This window comes from Larus michahellis, chromosome 8 (assembly GCF_964199755.1).
Source record: "Larus michahellis chromosome 8, bLarMic1.1, whole genome shotgun sequence".
NCBI lineage: Eukaryota > Metazoa > Chordata > Aves > Charadriiformes > Laridae > Larus > Larus michahellis.
In genome coordinates, this window is record NC_133903.1 from 8843509 (window position 1) to 8851633 (window position 8125).

The window sequence follows — 8125 nt, forward strand, 5'->3', positions numbered from 1 at the left end:
TACTGAGCAGAAGCTTTGCTGATGGTCTGTAACACGGTCTTCTGCAGCTTCATCTTGCAGACATTTGCACTTCAGAAACTACATTGTGGTAACTGGCCCCAGACTGCTTAAGGGAGGAGGGGAAACTTGCCTATCTTTCTAGGGCCCTTTTACATCTCAGTTCTGCATGTTCCTTGTTTCTGCTAGTATCATTGGCCCCAGAACTGCTGAAGGAGCTGATTCTGGTATTGTTACACTATCTAGCTGCACATCTGGTTGAAGGTGGTGGCTTGCTGCTGTGTTAGGCTAGAAGTTGCCTCTGGTCACCCTAGGAGGCAGACTTTATGGGCAGAGAAGAGCTTGCTTTGATATGTGGCATAAGGATATTGAAATAAGGGAGACTGTTCCCTTTGAAGCAAGCTGTAACAATTAGTTTTTGGCCAATGAGTTGCTGACACTGTGGATATGGAGGGGTTTGAGGTGGGGGCTTTTCCTGTGGCTCCTAGCAGAAAACTGCAAATGTCCCTGACCTAGCAACATCTAACTTGGAAAAACTGTGTTTCCCCAGGAAAGCTAGGGCCATCGGCAGCAGCACCGCGAGTCCATGTTTTGTTGTTTTTTGGGAGGCCTCCCCTGCTCTCAAACAAGCTGTCTCTAAAAGGTCTCACTCCACCCTTCTAACCCGCAGTGGCAGATTCCTGAACAGCAGTGTGAAGCACAGGAAAGAGTTATGGTAATAGTGTGGTAACGGCATTTGATATTTAAGTGCTTAGCCAAGCAGGACTGCTTAAAAGAACAGAGTTTGCGATACGCTGCTCAAGCCCTTCGGTGTTGGGGAATCTGCTTAGCCACTCCTGCCATGCTCAGGCAACCAGGTGATCTAACTTCAGCTTACCTTGCAAAGGTGAGGTTAGTCGTGCACCAAGCAGTGGGATGAGGTAGTAAGATGTCCACCCATGTAGACAAAGCCCTTAGATGGCTGTGGTCTGCTGCACTTTGCACAATATTCATGACAATCAGGGACATGATAGCAGACTTAAGATGTTTCACTGACCAGAACGGTGTCCTTTTGCTGGGGAACTTGATGAGCAGAGGAAAGGAGGGAGGTCAGCTCTCAGATTCTCATTTGGAACTACCTCATTGGAAGAAGAACTCAATCTGTAGTACCAACTTGGAAACATTTGCCTCCATTCCTGCACGGCCCTTGCCTTACATTCTCTTGGCTCCTAAAGCTAATACTGGAGGACTGTTATTCAGTCTGTGCTTTGCCTGCTTCTCTCTTCCCCTTCGCTGGCAGTAGACTCATGTACACGACTGACTGGATGGATCCTGACTGTAACACTAGAACCACAGCATTGCAGTGGGGTACGGAAAGATCTGTTCCTTATACACCCTGGGATTTGGACATGGGAGCACCGCGATGCTTGTTTGCTTTTGCTTCCAGAGTTGCCGCTTTAAGCACGGGGCAGCAATGGGCTGTGGAGGAGGTACAGGACAGGGCAACTCAGGGACTCCTCAGGTGTCTAAGCACAGTTGGAAGAGGTCTTGGATGGAAGCGGTTTCACCTCACATCCAGACAGGGCTAGGAAACAGCTTTAGGTCACTTAGAGAGCTCTTCTGCTTGCCTTTTTGATATAAACGTTGCAAGAAGGTACTTTTATATTCAGCCAATTACTTGGCCTTTCAAATGTTAACCCTTTAACAGAAATTCCTCAGTTTCTCCATCACTAATGAGTAATTGCAGATGCAGCTACTTTAACTCAATCTGATAATCTGAGCAGTTTTTCATTGGTTCTTGAGATTATCTTTGAAATCGGGCACAGTAAGCTCTGCTTTATTATGCTGTTGCTGCTACTGATCATCAAACCACACAGCCTAAACTATCAAGGGACAGAAGCCGTGCAAAAAGTGAAGTTTCCTTTGAGCTGGTAAGACCATTTAACATATTTCTGTACTATGCATGCCAGTAAATAATGATAGGATATGTTTACTGAGCTAAAATATTGAAAAATAATTTCTTTACCTAAATGTGGAATTCTATATTGTTTTAGACTAGGAACCTAGGACAATAAAATCACCAGAAGGACCTTTGTACTTATATTCTGCTGGTTTGCTGAGCACAAAACCACGCTATCGTGTTAACGCTGATATGGACTGTGCTAGAAAGAAGCACCATCTTGAACAAATGATTTCTAGGTACTCCTCTCTGACTGAAACAGATGAACGTAAATGAATCCAGCCAAAATAGCCCTCAGCGTTTGGGACTTTGCAGACAAAAATATGTGTTTTTTAATGTATGTTTATATGTGTGTGTGCATGAATATGGCTTTATTGCAGTAATCATCCTTTGTAGCAGCTTTTTATTCAGCCTTTGGGATCCAAGTCTGTCAAATCTAAAAGTACATAGCTGTCTATGAGCATCAAATTGTGGAAAAATGGCTCTCCAAAGGTGAAGGGAGAAAAAGACTGGTTGTATGTATGAGCTTCTCTCTGATAATCTGGGCAGATGAGGAAAACCTGCTGCTACTTCCTTGCTCTCCAGCAGTTCACATGCTGATCATGTGAGTCTACTATGTGCACTTGATGTGCTTCTGTCAGACATGTGCTTAGAGGCCTAGGTATTCAGGAGGTAGACAATCTATCAGTAACTTACCTAAAAGGACATACAAAATATTTTCTTGTAGGCAGGGATGACTGAAGGACTGCCCATGATAAACAATCACACTTAATAACTCAATGGGTCACTCTGGACAATGTGCACTTACTTGGGGCTAACCTTAATGGATGGAGGGATGTGCATGTTGGTACAGACACACTGTTGCCTGTTGCTGTTTTACTTCATAGGTGCGAGTCAGCGTCCTGCTTTTCTTTAGTGCCTGTTGGTGCTGCCTCTGGAAGAGATTGAAGCAAAGGAAAGGGTAATAATGGGCAAGGGAGAGCAAGTCATTTATGACTAATTGCTAAGATGTAAGGAATGGAAACAGAGTGTTCAAGGGTCCCGGTCTGCTGTGCCAGCTCTGACTGTGCACCACTCATTGTATCTTGCTGTGGGAGGGAGAGCAAGCAGAGCGTGTTTTGGAACAGCTCAAAGCTGCTGCCAAATAAGAGCCTGAAGCTTGTGACTTCCTCTAAGATTTAGGTGAGCAGGGCAGACCATACGAGTGAGCTGCAGCAAGAAAAATTGCACTGACAAAACAGTCTATATAAAAGTTGATGGCAGAGGTGGGATTGAACCTGGGAGTCCTGGATGTCTGCTGTGGACTGGCATATAATATCACTACATGTATCAAAGGGTACTCACGCATGTTGAAGAATCTTATGCACACATCTCCACATGAAAACCTTGCTCATGCTCTTGTATGACACTTCAATTTCATGTTTTATCAAGGCTTTGTAAAGCTGATCCTACCTTACTTGTAGTCTTCCAGAGATTGGAGATGCAAAGGTCCTTTTTTGTGTCTGCCACTTTGAACCCATTACATTTCTCTATCTCATTACAATTCTTCTATCTCCCTTTCTCTGCCAGAGGAGGGGAGGGGAAATGCATGGCTGCAAGGTCTCATTTCCTTGAGCAAATAACAGGTAGAAGAACTCTGCCCTGGAAATGTACAGAAAGGATGGAAACACCATTGCAAACAGCTTGAGACCAGCTGGGAACTCAAGGTCACCAGTCAGCTTCTGGTGCTGAACCAAAATCTGGATTGGTGGCAGCATACCTAGTGCATCATTTCGGGGCTTTCTCTCAGGCATTTGGTCTCTTTCTTTCCTGCAGAGGGAAGGTGGTGGTTCTCCTTTACTCTGACACCTCCCACACCTACAGTTTTCACAGGGCTTTTCTGCCTTCACCCACAACTCACAGTGTTGCAGAAACTGGGCATTAGAAAAAAAGAAAACAAACAAACAAAAAAAACCCCAAAAAAGCCCAAACAACAAGCCACCAAACGAAAAAGGCATCAAGCAGCCTGGCTAGGAAGTTGATTTGTCTTCAGTCCCCAAGCTGCTGTAACGGTGCCCTTGCTGCTAGCACTGGATGTGGGGCATGCCGACCTGCAGTTGCCTTGCAATAGTGCTGGCACCTTATTGCTTTCTGGTTTGGGTCCTGGCTTGGGTCCTTCTGCAGGAAGAACTGGTAGTGTTCAGATATGATGGTCACTGATGAAGGATGAATGCCTGCTATGTCACCAAGAATCCCTTTACCCATCTGTTCTCACTGAAATTGAAAAGTGCTTTTGCCCTTGCCTCATTTTTGTCTCATTCTGTGGCTGTCAGCACCAAGAAGAGCTGAGGTTTGAATTGACCGTGTCCATTTTTTGCTACATGGCCTATCAAAACCTTCATATTGACCTACGTAAGAGGAAGAGAATTTCACCAAAGCAGTCACTTTCTTCTGGGACTTGCCAAGACAGTTCATCGGTGGTCAGGCTGGGCTGTCATCAGCTCAACCTGCCTTAGGGTAATGTGACAACTCTTTTCCCACAGCTGAGTAACTTGAACCAGGTGGGAAACACAGCGAGTATGAAAGATAAGAAAAGGCATCGGAGCCTCTCTAGGGTTCTAGCAAAGTTTGCAGCTATTTTCTTGCAAGGCCAAACTCATTGCAAGCATCAGCAGACGTTACTCAAATTACCTCATTAATATGTCTCTCTGCTTGCTATTGGTATTTCCCCTGAACACTACAAAATGCACAGTTATTTTCTTTCTTCATGAGTGGGAAGTGTCTGGCAGTTATTGAGAAGTGATAGGGCCTGTTTGTGAACCAACGTTTTTGGATGTACTATAACTTTACCTTTGCAAGGCTGAGGATTGCCGATGTTAATAGGAGAACGTTATCATGAGCACTTTAGGACAGACAATTATAACTGCCTGCATCAATTTCATTACTTCCATCTGAGCTAAGGATTTTTTTTTTTTTTAAGATACCTAACCAAGATTTATAGACTACAAGTCTTGGATCACATTTTATCATGTTTAGGCAAGAGGTGCCAGCAATAAAGGTAGTTCCCCTTTGTACAAATTCTGCACTTTGTTTCTGTCTAATTGTATCTGCTTTCAGTGTCCAGCAACTGGATTGTTTCTGTATTTCTCTAGCAGATTAAAAAAAAAAGGGAAAAAAAAAGACTTTTCTCCTACCTGAAATCTTTTCCCATACACGATTCTTAATGGCTGGTGTGAAATTACTACTTAGCATTTCCTTTGGCTGAGTTAAAGATACTTAGTTGGTCTTTAGTTGTTAATTTCTGAGGAAAGTTATCCAAGATTAAATCATTCTTATAGCATTTTCAGAACTATTTTCCACAACTTTTTGTTTAAATTGTGGATCCCAACAGAAGAAATGAACTAATAATGGTGTTATGGATGATACATGTAGCTGCAATAACATTTCTTTAAATTGATATGCATCCACAGTCTGTATGTTAGTTCCTCTAATTGCATTAATGTACTGCAGAATCTCATTCAGCTGGTTATCTGCTATTTCATTTTCTGATAAGGCTTTCAGAATTCAGTGTTCCACGACCTACTCCTGACCAACATTCATGGCTTCTAACAGACAAATGTGCATTTAAACATGCTAAAGAGCCAGAAAATGTCTGATACGTTTCGAAGATTGCAGAATTGAACAAAGAACTTCTTGTCGGGGGGAGTTTATCAAATCCCTAGTAATTACCTGGAAATATTCTGTCCTGGTTTAGTTTTCTTGACCAACGTTTGTGTGCGTGCGTGAAAAAGTTCTTGTAAGCACATGTATAATTCTACTTAATGCAACTCTCTCTATTTCATATTTAGTCAGTCTTACTGTATTTATCACAGGGATCGTATGCAACCCTGATTAGAATGATAAGCAGGAGAGACTTCGTGCCTCCCAGCCTCCCTCAGCTAAAATCAGCTAATGGTGACACTTCCTTTCAACAACCCCCACTCTGAAGAAAGTCGGCAGCAAAACAGGATATTTACAAAAAAAAAAAAAAAAAACACATAAATGAAGAGGTGGTGAAGTGGAAGCCAGAAAGATTCCTTTTTTTTCTTGATCAGTTTCTGAAATACTGTAATTATTTTACTATTTAATTTAGAAAAGGGACACCGTAAGCAGGCATAATTACAATATTACAGGAAAGAGGTTGATATCTGGATGCTACTGTCTAGCATCCAGAAATCTGGGACTGTGAAATCTGGGACTGGAAGGATACTCTTGGTCATGGAGTCCAGCTCCTGCTACTGTATCCATCAGATCATTTAATCCCTTCAGTAAAACAGTACTAATGATTGAAATATCACAATCCTTGCTAAGCGTAGTCTCTTTCTCTCTCACTCCCATTCAAGACTACTTCAGACCCTTTGTTGGTTAGAAACCACGATCTTATCCTATAGCCAGACTACACCCATTTGGTCTTGTGCTAATGCTGTACTTAGTGTTTCTCCAGTCCTGACACTTCTGTCCCCCTTTTCCTCAGCTTCTTATGAAAGACAGATCATAACCCTGGCAAACTTTGGTTATTTTTTCTTTTTTGCAGTAACTAAGTCAAACTCTTTCATGCCAGAAGATTGTCACAGCCCCTTGTTACCCCAGCCCTGGAGCTCAGTTCAGTGTCTACGCTGGGCAAGCGGTGCAAACAGTGTTCCTTCAATATTTTTTGAATTTTTCAAGTAACAGTTTTTGTCTATACTTACTAGTGGTCTCTGTCTACAAACTCACTCCATGTTTTCTGGGTTCCAGGCTGAGTCATGGGCTCCTTAGGGGTGCTGGGCTTGTTTGCTGGGTTAAGGTAATGGCAAATATTGCAAGCTGGAAGCACCTTAAAAAACACCGTATATTGCTGAGCAGATCAGGTCAGGATCCTTCATATTAAACTCCATTTGCTGGAAAATCACAATGTCGGAAACTTTTTATTTTTAAATGAAACTTCATCAGGAAAGAATTCAGAGAATGGAATTTTTGGTTAAAAAGGAGGAGAGGGAGTCTAGCATAACATTGTAGAGAGACAGTTTTCCATATTACAGATGATGATACACTTCAAATATCCTTACACAACCCTTCAGTAAATTGGGGTAATGACTAGGCCCTAAGTATTCTACATCCCCAATGAGTGCTTTGATCAGGAGCATATCAGCTATTCCCTCTGTTTCTGTCTTTTGGAGTTTTCTTTTACAGCAAGGAAATACTTACGGGAAGGAAATACGATCCCAAGATTCCCACACTGCAGATGAGCAACTGGAATTGTAGCTTCTTGTGCATATGTGTTTGTGCATCTAAGAAAGAGAAAACTATGATGGGTCTTAGTTTTGATCATATATGAAGTGGGTGAATTCCTAAAACAAAAGATTTGTAGGCTAGAACACCCATTTCTATCCCAGCTTTTGTTCTTGACCTCAAACCCTTTCACACTAGTTCAGGACAACTCCAAGTGGCTTGAAGAAAGGCTCCTTCAAAAGTTTTGTGATGCCAGCAGGTCAAGCAAGTGTTCGTCTAGTGAAGAGAAAGGGAATGTGCAGAAGACCAGTTACTCGACTCCCTCAAGGTAAAAAAGAACCATCATTAAAGGCAGGCAGCAGTGTTTGTAGTATAGATAGCTTTCAGCAGGTGACTACTGCTGATGGACAAGCTTATGAGAGAAAAATCTATTGAAGCCTTGAACATCCAGAAATTATGTCTGCTCCAGGAGACCCCTGAGCTGCAAAAGTCTGGAGTCTAAGAATGTTCTCAGATAAGAACATCTATGCTTCTTCTGTTGCTACAGTTTTCTCTAAGCATCTGGTTTTGGTTATTGTCAGAAATGGGATACAGGGAAACATGAACATTTGCTCCAAGCCACTGTGGCTCTCTGCTGCTTTTAAATTGTCATAAACCAGATGCCAAAAAATGCAGGAAGAAGAAAAGATGGAACACCCCACCACCCCGATCAAATAGCAGGAATTAAAGATTTCCTTTCAGGCAGCTGGTGCTCTAGATTGCTGTGCAAAGTACTATTTATGGCTATGAGAAGAACAGCTTCTGTAGAAGAAATGAGAAGCTGAGTTGGTGCCCTGTCTGACAGAGTCAAGGTCAGCTTGTGTCAGGGCTGGCAGAAGCATGCTGTTAAACCTTCAACCTGCTGGTACAAATACTGACAAAACTTTTCTAACAATTGTTCTATCTTAGATAGTGTCTGGA